A 15,389-nucleotide genomic window follows, 5' to 3' on the forward strand; every position below is an offset into this window, starting at 1 on the left:
AGCTTCATAATTCTTAACTTTCTTTTCTCTATTCCAAATATAGATTTGGTTATGTAATATACACTTAAAAGAAAAAAGGATTTTAAAAAAATGAAATGACTTTCCTTTTTTAGCATACAGACTGGCTTATTTTGACCAGATTATGTCAACCGGCACACCATGCCTCTTTTTTTAGATTTGTTTTTAAGTAATTTTCTCAGAAATAAAGACTATATACAAAAACTGGTCAATATTTTGCGTTTTAGAGTTTGTTCTTTTGCCCACAAAACCCTAGACTGACATAAAAGCACTTCCATGAACAAAATGCACATATTTTTCCATTGCTACAAAATATTGATGAAGTGCTCTATTGAGGTGGAGATCTCATTAATTATTTGATTTACAGAAAAAGGAGACAGAGGAAAATGAGTGCCCTGGCTAATGCCATGATGTACCATCTTGAGGCTTAAGATCCTTTTAATGTATTCGGCTGTGATGCAGCTGAAAATGGAAAGAGAGAACTGAATGGATCCATTAATTTAATTGAAGCCAGCTCTGACAAGAGATAAAACATGTAGGGCTCTACATCTCTCCTGGCTGCATCAGCTCTATAGTAAATAGTCAATGATCCCTACACAAAAAATATGAGTTAAAAGTATATACGCTCAGGACTTCAAGGCCACAGAATATCAACAGAGACAGGGGTGAATAGATCCTGAAGAGGCCTTCTCTGTGCAGCACCACATAACTATTCAGTGTCCACATGCTTCATTGTTCACCTTCGAACAACTGTAAGGTTGTCAGTAAGTAATTTAGACTTCCATGGAAAAGTCACTTTTGTTCATTTCAATTCTGCAGGCTTCGGAGAATTGCTCTCCATCTACCTCTCTTGACAATCAGAAATGGAAACAGCAAAATGCACTTTTGTACCGTTAAAGCACCTTTGATGATGCTCTCTTTCAGCTTTATGGTCTTTGATATGACTCCAGGATAGAAAACCTTTGCTTTTTAAAGTAAAAGGGTCAGAGCTCTTCATGTTGGTTATTGTACCCCAATTGGCAGACCAGATTTAGATCTCAAATTGATGATGGTGATGATGAAGAAGATTTTTTTATATTATGTTTAGTGGTACTAGTAATAGTAATTAAAGCAGCAAATATTCACTGTCAAAAGTTACAAACTAAATTAAAAATTGCAAATAAAAATGTAATTGAGTTTTTGTCGTAGTATAGGTCTTACTACAGAGCGCAATGACTTTAAACATGCCACTGTCATAGAATGCCAACTTTGCCAAGTCAGTTTGTGGATTTTTTTGATCTGCTAATTGTGCCCCGGTCACCTGTAAGTGCTCGTATTGTGACGTGAAATCTTCTAGAAGTAACCACAAAGTAATAGGACACATAAAAATTCACAAAGCAGGGCCGCAACATGCGGATGTATGTAGCATCTAAAAATCCCCTATCCTCTGTTAGATCCCTCACTATAGAGTTCTAAACTGCCTCTTGGAGAGACATCAGCACAAGAACTGTGCATCAGGAGCTTCATGAAATGGGATTCCATGGTTCAGCAGCTGCACCCAAGCCTGAGAACACCATGTGCAGTGCCAGGCGTCGGCTGGAGTGTTGTAAAGTACGCAACCACTTGACTCTGGAGCAGGGAAAACATGTTCTCTGAAGTGATGAATCATGTTTCACTATCTGGCAGTCTGATGAACAAATCTGGGTTTGGCAGATTCCAGGAGAACGTTACCCACAGAAATGAATAGCGCCTACCGTAACATTTAGCAGGGAAATGTGTTCCAGTGATCTTTTGGTTGAATGAGCCTAAATTTACACAGACCCTCTAAAATCCGGTGGAAAGTCTTCCCAGAAGAGTTAGGGCTCTTGTTTCCTCAAAAGGGGGCCCAACTCTATTATATTAAGACCCATGGTTTTGGAATGGAATATCCAGCAAGCTCATAGAGGCATGATGGTCAGGTGTCCACATACTTTTGGCCAGATAATGTAGGTAACCTAAAATGTATGTGACTGTGATATATAATTATATATAATTGTTTTAAAAAGTTTTATATCCGGGTCTGTTGTAGTTTCTCCCTGGTTCGATCATTTCACCTTTCTATATACACAGATGTAATGGAACCATTTTCCAACTGATCCAATCTCACACTGATGGACCCAAATTGACTTTAATCGGGGTTTCCGTCAGACTGATGGCAAGAATAGTGATGCAGACTGCGCAATTCTTGCCATAAAAAATATTGCAAACATACTTAAAATCTGAAAATGTATATGCCTGGTGATCTATTGCTATCTTGTTTTTCATTTTTGTGGAATACTGTAGGTGGCGTCTATGACCTAGAAGATTTATATGCATGAAAGTACAAATGTTTATGCAAAATTAATTTACATATATAAATTGAGTACATTAGAAGAAATACTTAACACACTGTGAAATGAAATTTTACAAATGCAAACGCCTCGTAGTTATCAAGTCCAACAAGTGAAAGTTTAAACACTTTAAGTAATTAAGGAAATTTATGTTCATACTACATACATCTTCTATTTTTCAGAATATGTTTACAAGAGTCAATAAATGTGCTACAATATATGCAACACCAAAGTCTCCATGTGACTATACAATATGATTACAATACTGTATTACATTGGAAACAGATACCAAGATAATAAGTTAACAGAGAAGTTCTGAAACATCTCAAACAGTGGCCTAATAAGTCTTCACAGTAAGGCGAAATTATATTTTCCCAATTCAAACCAAAAAGTTAGTAGGTTGGAGCGGGAGCTTCTTTTAGAATAACCCAAGGAATGGGCGAATTAAGGCCTGAGAAAGGGATCTAACTAAACAAGTTTATCATAGTAACCAAATTAATAAGGGCATAGAATTGTATATAGAATCTACAGATCTAGGGTCACTCTAGCCATGAATGGAACATATTCCCACTTTTGACACAACCTAGAGCAAGTACAGTTGGAAACCCTGTGAAAAAAGGTCACTACCCTTGTGGGCACGATGAACAAAGTGAACAAAGTCTTGACAAAACTCAGAAAATTGTGCAAAACCATCAAAGAATGCACTTTTCCATTCTATCCAGCAGCAATCTCGTGATGAGTAGAAGCACCTATGACATCCCCAATGTGTACTGTTAAAGCAGAAGGAGACAAACCCCAAGTTATCAGACTGTGCCACAGAGGAACCCATGGACTGATAGTCAAGCTGTGGTAAAGTTTAAATCCTATTGCTCCATTGTATACTACAAGTACTTATAAAGGAGACTATGCGATAATAAGTATTTTTTTTATAGTGAATGACACAACGAAACATTAGAGATAAATACACAAGCAACTTTCTTGTGTATTTTGCCATGGTATGAGATAACTAATAAGAAAAGGGGGTGTGTAAAAATTTGGACCACAAATGTCTATTCTTACAAGATAAGTTAGTCATTTAAAGGGATTGTCTCAGGTCAGACATTGATGGTATATCGCGAGGATATGTTACAATGTCTGATTTGCAGGGGTCCGACCACAGTGATCACTAGAACAATGTGGCAAAGGTGCAAGGTAGTGTTTTGCCACTTTATCTTTTGTTGCCCCTGCCCAACTTTTTCAGGACATCTGCATGGTTAGCAATTGACTATCATAAACCTTATAAAGGGCCTTTTACCCAGGCCGACACTCGGCTGGTGCAGCTAGCGCCGATCAACGAGACATCGTTGATTGGCGCTCGTTTGCTCCTGTTACACGGAGCAATGGATGGGGACGAGCAGTCGTTACTCCAATCACTCGTCCCCATACATTATTATCGTGTCGCCAGTGTGTCTCCCTATTTACACAGGGAGATGCGCTGTCAACAACGATAATAATTTACTGTTTTAAAATGATACGACCAGAAGATGATCGAGTGTTTGCTCATTCATCTGCTGATCGCTGTCCTTTTTCACAGGGAAATTATCGGCAACGAGGGCCTTTTACCCCGGCCGACACTCGGCTGGTGCAGCTAGTGCTGATCAACGAGACATTGTTGATTGGCGCTCGTTTGCTCCTGTTACACGGAGCTATGGATGGGGACAAGCAGTCGTTACTCCAATCACTCATCCCCATACATTATTATCGTGTCGCCAGTGTGTAAAACCCCCTCAAGACTGATGAACAGAGCCTACAGGCTTCAAAGTAACTCAAAGCTTTCCTAGCGATAAGCAACAGTCACAGGGTTTTCAAAAATATAAATAATTAAACAGTGGTATGCAACCTGTGGCTCTCATGATAATAGGGAGCTACAACTCCCAGCATACCCTGTCATGTCATGCTAGGAGTTGTAATACCCCAACAGTTGGAGAGCCACAGGTTGCAGACCACTGAACTAAAACATTACATTACTAGAACTATAGCTGATTTATTCAGAATTACGAATGTGCAATGTGTTAAATAACTTTCAGAAAATGGTATTGTTGTTAAAATAATAATAATAAATAAATGTGCCTGTTGAATTGCCATAAAAATGGAAGAACACAATTATTAAGAGAAAAGCTATAATTTGTAACTAACTAAAGTATTAGAATAATAATACAAGGCCAAAAATGAGACTGTTACATTTTGTATAAATGTGTCAAAACAGAGCTGAATAGATTGTTATATAGAATAAAGAATTATTTGTATATTCATATTATGTTTTCTTACAATGTGTATGCTTTCTGCTTGACACACTCAATGGTATAACATAGTTTATTTTCTTTGATAGGATACATCACAAGCAAAACCCCGGTCAGACAAACAAAATGGGCATTTTGAAAAAAAAAATCTCCTTATTTGCAGTATGATTACAGGGAATTGCTAAGCTTTCAGTCTGCTTGCTTTTCACTTTTTGATTACATTCAACAATAAGGTTGGACTTGTTTGCATTTCAGTCTTTGAGACTATGGTTCAATGATTTTGGATTTTATATTACAAATATATATCTTTTTGTTTAAAAAAATATTTTTTAAATAAACATACATTGACTGTCTAGTATTCATTCACTTATTATCAGCAATAATAAAAAATGATAATAATGATCGTTATTTTTTTAATACATACATGCATTATGTATATGTATAAAAATCCAGTATATAATATTACATTTTGCAGCCTTGGTGAACCCTTTCAGGGCCAATTTTTCCATATTTTAGTCTTTTTTGTGAGATAAATTTTGCTTTCTATATGTTGCATTTAATTTTCTGGGGGAAAACATTTTTTTCTTTTTTAATGCCACTCATTGATGATCTAAAAAAGCGTGTATATTTATAGTATGTGTGAGGCTGGGTTTACACATCACGGTCATAATTGCTTCTTTTCTGTGAATCGAGGTAAAAGCGAGTTATTTTTCCATGTGGTTCACGTCAACAAACACATTTTGACCATGACCTGTAAACCTGATTATGAGGCTACAATTCTGCAAGGGTTATTTTATTCCTTTATTTTTTAAACCTTTTTTTTAAAAAATACTTTGCTTAATTTTTATTTTACTTCTGACTTAGTCCTATGACAGGACATTTAACACCCCCATATTCATTTTAATGTACTGTACCAGACTTAATGCATATTGACTTCCTACTGATCATATTGTTGGGGAGAAACAGTTATGCATCACTATAACATGGGTGAAGCACGCATCAACACTGACAGAAAGCAAAAGCCACAAGTTACTCACCAGTGGATGAACAGAACCGAACACCGAAGGCAGTAGAAGATTGGGACAAAGCACAAATGGAGTGGATGGCAGATGAATAACATGCAAGCAGCTAACAGATAAATAGACACTGGACAAGAATTTACAGCACTCACTGACCCTAACTCAATACTGTCAAACAGCAAGGTAAGACAACAGCTTGGCAGCTGACCAAACATACAGGTAAGGCAAACAAACCAGTGGAACTACTGATACACATAAAACCACTATACAAAAAAATAGATCTCTCAGAGCACCAACATGTCTCGGAATACAAACACTAGACAAGAACAAAGTTACAAATAAGAATCTGGAAATAGTTAGCACATGCCAGAAACAGTATAACTAGCACCAGAGTAATCCAAGCCTGAAGTATATATAGGCCCAAGAAAATACTCCACCCTAATAAACCAGGCAAAGCTAAATGATGGACAAATCTAGATTAATACCAATGGTATTGCCTAGCAATGGCCAAATGCAGTGATAACAGAGTAATTGGTTAGCAGTAGTCTTGCTGCTAATCGTAACAGAAATGTCACAAAGGATTGTTGATCAGTACTGTGATCAGATTTAAACCTGCTTCTGAAGGGATCTAAATTTCCTCTGGTCCTGACGCTTGTAGTGGGAGTGCATCCTTGTGAGCACTTTTTTGTGGTACTTGGGTAGAGAAAGCACAATCTGGGGCTTTCGGAATAAAAAAGTAGGAGCGGCTGTTATACACAGCTACACTTCAACTGTATATTACAGCCACTCCCACTTTTTTTATTTTTAAAGCCCGAGAATGTGCTTTCTCCACCCAAGTACCACAATAAAGTGCTCACAAGCATGTGGTCTATTGCTAGTCCTCTCCAAAAGGAAAAGAGCCTCCTGACCTATTCCCGAACCTACAAGTAGTCATGGGGCCAACCTGTATACACCTAGGTCTAAACTTCCTTATGTATAACGTACCCTTCCATTACTAATGGCCCATATCCATGTCACTAAAAAGAACAAAAAAGAAAATATACTACACTTGATCTTAGCCAAAAAAGCGAGAAGCAACTGTTTTAGGTTTGACATCATGAGTCATGACTGCTAGTGCCAGGAATGAGACATGTCACTGTCCTTCCCGCCTCACAAAAATAAACTAACCTACTCCCTTCCGCCATAATCATGATCTTTCTCTAGGAATTGTTTTTTTAAATTGACATTTAATTATTTGTTTTTTAAATCATTTGGGGGCTCCTTAACAAAGCCCTTTCTTATGTGGTGTTTTCCCGTGCGTAGTTCTAAATATACAAACATGAAAGCAAGACATACCTTATGATTTTTTCATGTTTTTAGCATCAATTAAGATTTTTTATTTTCAGCCTCTAAATATTCTTTCCTTCTTATCCTTTGTGTGACCTTACAGGAGCAAATGATACAAGTAATCTCTAAATGATAAAAAAAGGGAAATGCAGAAGGCATAATGAAAGGATTTCTGCACACATTTATGAAATGCTCTTCCAAGGACACGGATATATAAAGGAATGAGACCTACAGAAATACAGCATACAAAAGGAAAATCCCTCACAGCCAGGTAAATGAAGACAGGATGAACAGCTAAAATTACTAATTGGTTTACTGATCAGTTGTACCTTGTTCGATTGATTTGCAATTAATTCTGGTTTGTGGTGCACATGAGAGAAAGGTTGGCGCCAAGCTTTGAGGCAGCTGATACACTATACCCACTCAGAGAGATGTGGAGCTGAATATCAATAATCTCCTCTCAGTCAGGTCCTAACGTTATGAAGATTGTCCATCTGCAGCTTAGATATCCCAGCAGACAAATAACAAGAATCAAAATGAAGATATTTAAAATTATATTTACAAAAAGTAATAAAAATACACTTTAAACTGTATAAAAAGTTCACAGAATGACCTGATTAAAGAGTGAAATTTAAAGAACTTTGAACTTTATAGAACTTTCAATTCTGATATTTTTTTTTTAATGTTTTAACCATATAGAGATCACAGGTTAATATGAGTGAATTTGCAAACATGTTATAAAATTGTTTATTTGCTTACATATTTAATAAAACTGTAATAATAATAGTAATAGTATTGATAATAAAATTTTAATATGATTTCACCATTTTTTTTGTTTTTTACAAAACTTTATTCACAAACTGTGAAAAAAACATATTTTCAAACCTTCAGCAGGTTTTACGTGTTGCATATTTGTTTAAAATTTTTGTCATGGATTTCACCTTACAACACATGCAGGTTTTGCTGCGGATTTGCACACAGATTTGTGGACATATACACCGGGGAAATTTTCCGTCATGTGAACCTAAACTACTGCCATTAATCAGCATTAGGATCACATTAAGATGTATTTCTAAAAATTTTACAAAATGAAAGCCTATTGCAGTACAGGATTTAGGGTATGTGCACACGCTAGCTGTCATTTACGGCTGAAATGACAGACTGTTTTCAGAAGAAAACAGCTGCGTCGTTTCAGCCGTAAATGCTCCTCCTCGTAATATATGAGGCGTCTGTGACGCTCGTATATCTTGAGCTGCTCTTCATTGAGTTCAATGAAGAACGGCTCAAATTACGTGGCAAAAAAGTGCCCTGCACTTCTTTGCCGAGGAAGTCAATTTACGCGTCGTCGTTTGACCGCTGTCAAACGACGACGCGTAAATTACAGGTCGTCTGCACAATACATCGGCAAACCCATTCAAATGAATGGGCAGATGTTTGCCGACGTATTGTAGCCCTATTTTCAGACGTAAAACGAGGCATAATACGCCTCGTTTACGCCTGAAAATAGGTCGTGTGAACCCAGCCTAACATCTTTAGGCACAGATTGTCTGGCATCTTATACTCTGCCCATCCAGTAGTCCATACCTTAAGACATGAATGTTAAATGATGGGTAAATATGTTTTAGTATTGATCTGCTTAACCATTTCCATGACCATTTCATAAGTAAAAGCTGTCCCTAATTGATTGGAAAATAGCAAACTTACTTTAAAGTTGTTATCTTGACATCCCCTTTCCATATCCTCTATTGTGGCATGGGGGCATTATAGAGGTGGATGTGGTCTCCCTCTTGGAAGTAATTGAAATGATTAACATCAGGTCTAGGGTTGGGGCGGTGTGAAACTGCTAAAGTTGTCGTCACAGATGTCCTGGCATTAGGCCTTGTAACCACCACATATCTTTATATTAATTTATAGTATATATGTTAATACATTGTATTGCACTGTTATTACATTACTTTATGTATAGAGCTGTTATTTGGTGGGCATGTAATACCCCATTTCTCCTGTAGTCCTTGCTGCAGGGGAAATGTATGGTTGGTTTCAGGCTCCAGCTTCCCTGATCGTTGCTGAACACGAGGATTTCTAAAGATGTACCCATGATGATCCGCTGATTGCTAGGCCCGCTTTATTTCTAAAAGGGGTTGAGACAACTTCTTAATATGATACATATATGATGAAGATTTTTACTTGATCTCTCTACTATATATGTAAAATACTGTGTAAATAGCTTTTGGCCTGACTCTATTGTCACTATCCATGACTGTCTTACTTTATCTTTTACCCAAACATGTGCATTACGTTAACTTTGCTTCTCATTCCTGTTACATCGTATCATTAAACAAGACTTTCTATATGATACTGAATATCTTCCAGGGAATTTTATATAAGGGCCTCCCAGGCAATTACTTTCCACAAATGAGTCTAGATACAAAGAGCACCAATAGCCAAGTGGGTTAATAATGAATTGTCTATTCATGGATATATTTGTATCTTAAATAAATAAAACACCTGATTTAAGCTATTGTGGAGCAGTGATAAGGAATAGCGGCGTCAGAATGCCAGCCATTTAAGACCCGGCCTTTTCACTGTAAATGTGATCTTGTTTCAAGCCGTGAATGAGTCTCAAACTGCATTTCACTAGCTGTTTTAAAGATACTTTAATAGTTGCAGATCATTCCCGTGAGAAAGGGAAGCAGGTTTAGTGACTCCACTGTAAAGAGAGCTATCTGTCAAAGACGTCAGTTTATCTGATTGAGACCTCGAGCTGCTGTTATACCTGCTCTATTCTCTGCTCTGAGACCACATTCGTTTGCAATCTGCTCATGGAGGAAAAAAAAAATAATCTGACCTCTGCTTAGACAGCATAAAGATGCCTCCAGCTTTCTGTCTACTCAGCGAGTCAGGAAACTCAATTGGCTGATATCTGAATATCAACATAATTCTCATGGGTTATGTTTTTTATTTAATTTTGCAATCAATGAGATATCTGGTTTGTTCAAAGCCGGTAGTCTTGTATCTAGTCCAAGGCAATGGCCATGGCCTGATTGAGCCGACTGATAGCAGAGAACAAACCTATTATTATTATTATTTTATCAGGCCTTTAATGTGAATACTGAGCGACAAGGTTCTCTGACAGATAGTGATTGGCACAGCTTAATGCCCTATCCCATGACATTTCAGGTGTAAAATGATGACAAGTGTAGTAAACACACAGTAAACGAACCTATGAGAGCATGATACATGATGGAGAGTAGATAGAGGAAAACAGTATTATTATTATCATTATTATTATTATTATTATTATTATTATTGTTATTATTTAACAAATTCTGTTTAATGACAAATCTTCATAAACAAACAGTATAGACAAGTGAAACTTAAAATTTTATAGCAGATGTGCGAGAAATATTAAGGCTCAGTAGTAGTTGCTGTTACTTTTATTATAATTATTACTATTATAATGAATAATAATTTTAATAATAATGTTATTATTAATATTATTATTACATCTTCATTAATACTGTTATTATGATTATTATTATTATTATTACATATTCATTATTACTGCTATGATTATAATTATGATTATTACATCTTCATTATTACTGTTAACCTTTTGACAACTGTGCGCCATGTTTTTACGGCGGTCATTAAGGGGATTTATTCTGTAGCTCCATGAAAATACAGGCTATGCTTCAGTTGCAGGTCAGTATAAGTGATACATGTTTTTTGGGTAGGGCATGTCTGTACAAGCGAGTGTGCCTGGTACTGCAGCTTAGCCCTATTCAAGTGACCCCCACTAAGGATAGGCCATCAATGTATATATTCCTAAAAACCCTGTTGAGAGTATAAATATGTACTGTATATATTTTTTTTTATTTTTTAATACTTTTATACATAACATACGCGCACATACTTTTAAACCTCTTTTGCACAATAAAACAATTAGGGGACTTGAACTTCTGACCCTCCGATCGCTTCTATAATGCATTGCTATTCTACTGTATTGCAATGTATTATACCTGTCAGTGGGTCTCTGACAGGAAACATATTAGGTTCTGCCTCAGGCTCACAGGCAAGGCAGACTTGGGGTCCTTTGTTAGGCTCCGTGGAACCCATTGGAAATTCACAATATCTTAGAAGTTAAACGGCCACAATCAGAGTTATCTTCAATCCCAGCCATTACAGTGGGATGTTGGCTTTGCACATGCTATCTCTGTGCCGTGCCCGTATATGTATAGCAATGTGCAGGAAATGCTTCCTACCTGTGTCGTACAGGTGCGATGCCATGCGGAAAGGGGTTAATGACTAATGCAAAGACAATTACTTTAACTTAATCAAGGAACCTGCATTACATATAGCAGCTGCATAAGAGCCTCTTGAATAAGTCATTTGCATTTATGTGTGAAAGTAACATATAGACAGTGGGGGAGGAGGACATATTGTAAAACAGCAGTGAAATATATCACCAGAAAAGTCCATGCAAGCAACTGGAGTACCTTATTATATTCCTGTCACATTGAAAATGATAACGAATGGCTCACACATCAGAGCTAGGGCACCCCTCTCCACATAATGAGATATACTGGATGATGGATTCCTGTTAGTCTGCCAGGCACAGCACGACAAAGTGTCAGACTAAAGTGTTGCAACAACCTTGACAATGGAAAATCACACAAATGGCTTTAATGGTTATTATTTGGAAGCTAGAGGTGGCCTGATAAGTATGACCTCACTTAGAAAAATAGATTTTTGATGTTGGTTGTAGTAAAACTTATGAGATATTAAAAGTGTAACATTGTGTAATCTTATATAGAGGGTTTACAAACTTCAGAGTCATTTACTGATATTTGTATTATACTACTGACTAATAATAGTAGGCAGTTGGCAATGTATATATTGAAAAGCAATAGTCTGTAGGGATTACTACATTCATGTCATGGATATACAAAGGGAAGTAAAAATAGGGCCATGAACACCTCACCCCCCCCCCAAAAAAAAGGCAACAAGTCATTAGTCATTAGCACCGGTTAAATATGTGGGTGCAAGCCCAAGGGGGCAGACCAAGTTCCCAGTGTTGACAGAAATCCAAAAAACAGGCAGCACACCATAGATATCAGTGAAAAAGAGGGTACTTTATTTGCCCCAAGTGCGACGTTTCAGCTCTATCCACTAGAGCCTTTCTCAAGCCTTGAGATAGGCTCTAGTGGATAGAGCTGAAACGTCGCACTTGGGGCAAATAAAGTACCCTCTTTTTCACTGATATCTATGGTGTACTGCCTGTTTTTTGGATTTATATATATATATACACTACCGTTCAAAAGTTTGGGGTCACCCAGACAATTTTGTGTTTTCCATGAAAACTCACACTTATATTTATCAAATGAGTTTCAAAATGACTAGAAAATATAGTCAAGACATTGACAAGGTTAGAAATAATGATTTTTATTTGAAATAATAATTTTCTCCTTCAAACTTTGCTTTCGTCAAAGAATGCTCCATTTGCAGCAATTACAGCATTGCAGACCTTTGGCATTCTAGCTCTTAATTTGCTGAGGTAATTGGGAGAAATTTCACCCCATGCTTCCAGAAGGCCCCCCCACAAGTTGGTTTGGCTTGATGGGCACTTCTTGCGTACCATACGGTCAAGCTGCTCCCACAACAGCTCTATGGGGTTGAGATCTGGTGACTGCGCTGGCCACTCCATTACAGATAGAATACCAGCTGCCTGCTTCTTCCCTAAATAGTTCTTGCATAATTTGGAGGTGTGCTTTGGGTCATTGTTCTGTTATAGGATAAATATTGGCTCCAATCAAGCGCTGTCCACAGGGTATGGCATGGCGTTGCAAAATGGAGTGATAGCCTTCCTTATTCAAAATCCCTTTTACCTTGTACAAATCTCCCACTTTACCAGCACCAAAGCAACCCCAGACCATCACATTACCTCCACCATGCTTGACAGATGGCGTCAGGCACTCTTCCAGCATCTTTTCAGTTGTTCTGCGTCTCACAAATGTTCTTCTGTGTGATCCAAACACCTCAAACTTCGATTTGTCTGTCCATAACACTTTTTTCCAATCTTCCTCTGTCCAATGTCTGTGTGCTTTTGCCCATATTAATCTTTTCCTTTTATTAGCCAGTCTCAGATATGGCTTTTTCTTTGCCACTCTGCCCTGAAGGTCAGCATCCCGGAGTCGCCTCTTCACTGTAGACGTTGACACTGGCGTTTTGCGGGTACTATTTAATGAAGCTGCCAGTTGAGGACCTGTGAGGCGTCTATTTCTCAAACTAGAGACTCTAATGTACTTGTCTTGTTGCTCAGTTGTGCAGCCGGGGCTCCCACTTCTCTTTCTACTCTGGTTAGAGCCTGTGTGTGCTGTCCTCTGAAGGGAGTAGTACACACCGTTGTAGGAAATCTTCAGTTTCTTGGCAATTTCTCACATGGAATAGCCTTCATTTCTAAGAACAAGAATAGACTGTCGAGTTTCACATGAAAGCTCTCTTTTTCTAGCCATTTTGAGAGTTTAATTGAACCCACAAATGTAATGCTCCAGATTCTCAACTAGCTCAAAGGCAGGTCAGTTTTATAGCTCCTCTAAACAGCAAAACTGTTTACAGCGGTGCTAACATAATTGCACAAGGGTTTTCAAGTGTTTTCTAATCATCCATTAGCCTTCTAACACAGTTAGCAAACACAATGTACCATTAGAACACTGGAGTGATGGTTGCTGGAAATGGGCCTCTATACACCTATGTAGATATTGCATTAAAAACCAGACATTTGCAGCTAGAATAGCCATTTAGCACATTAACAATGTATAGAGTGTATTTCTGATTAATTTAATGTTATCTTCATTGAAAAAAACGGTGCTTTTCTTTAAAAAATAAGGAAATTTCTAAGTGACCCTAAACTTTTGAACGGTAGTGTATATATATATATATATATATATATATATATATATATATATATATATATATATATATATTGTCCGTATCATCATATTTTCTAACTGCTTTGTCCTAGAGTGGAACTTCAGTTTAAATGAGTAGAAGCCCCTAAAGGAGGAGTTTGCTTTCCGTGCAATAAAAGTGAATGTGGGCTATCATGTGGTTGTTTGAAATTCAGTGCCCTCCTCTCGTGTATTACAGTAGTGTAAGTAGGTGCTAAAGCCACAGGAACAAGACTATGGGAGTAACATAGTTAGCATTAGGAAGAAAGAGCAGCATATACACATACCTGTAAACGGCTGACTATTCTTACATACCCTGTTCCCAGGGGCGTAACTAGGAAAGACTGGGCCCCATAACAAACTTTTGACTGGAGCCCACCATCCCCTGGGTATCACTGAACCCCCCCTTGTAGATAGTGCCTCCCTATAGATTCCGCCACACAGCACCCCTATAGATAGCACCATACAGCCCCCTATAGATAACATCATACAGCCCCCCTGTAGATAACGTCATACAGCCCTCCCCCTGTAGATAACATCATACAGCCCTCCACCTGTAGATAACACCATACAGCCCTCCCCCTGTAGATAATGCCATATAGCCCCCTGTAGATAACGCCATGCAGCCCCCCTGTAGATAATGCCATACAGCAACCTGTAGATAACGCCATACAGCCCCCTGTAGATAACGCCATACAGCCCCTTGTAGATAACGCCATACAGCCCCCCCTGTAGATAACGCCATAAAGCCCCCCTGTAGATAACGCCATACAGCTCCCCCTGTAGATAACGCCATACAGCCCCCCTGTAGATAACACCATACAGCCCTCCCGCTGTAGATAACGCCAGACAGCCCCCTGTAGATAACACCATAAAGCCCCCCTGTAGATAGCGCCATACAGCCCCCTGTAGATAACTCCATATAACCCCCTGTAGATAACGCCAAACAGCCCTCCCCCTGTAGATAACGCCAGACAGCCCCCTGTAGATAATGCCATACAGCCCCCCTGTAGATAATGCCATACAGCCCCCCCTGTAGATAAAGCTATATAGTCCCCCTGTAGATAACGCCATACAGCACCCTGTAGATAACGCCATACAGTCCCCCTGTAGATAACGCCATACAGCTCCCTGTAGATAACGCCATACAGCCCCCTGTAGATAACGCCATACAGCCACCTGTAGATAACACCATACAGCCCCCCCTGTAGATAACGCCATACAGCCCCCCGTAGATAACGCCATACAGCTCCCCCTGTAGATAACGCCATACAGCCCCCTGTAGATAACGCCATACACCCCTCCCCCTGTAGATAAAGCCAGACAGCCCCCTGTAGATAACGCCATACAGCCCCGTGTAGATAACGCCATACAGCCCCCTGTAGATAATGCCATACAGCCCCCCTGCAGATAATGCCATACAGCCCCCCTGTAGATAATGCCATACAG

The sequence above is a fragment of the Rhinoderma darwinii genome, chromosome 1 (assembly GCF_050947455.1).
Source record: "Rhinoderma darwinii isolate aRhiDar2 chromosome 1, aRhiDar2.hap1, whole genome shotgun sequence".
Taxonomy (NCBI): Eukaryota; Metazoa; Chordata; class Amphibia; order Anura; family Rhinodermatidae; genus Rhinoderma; species Rhinoderma darwinii.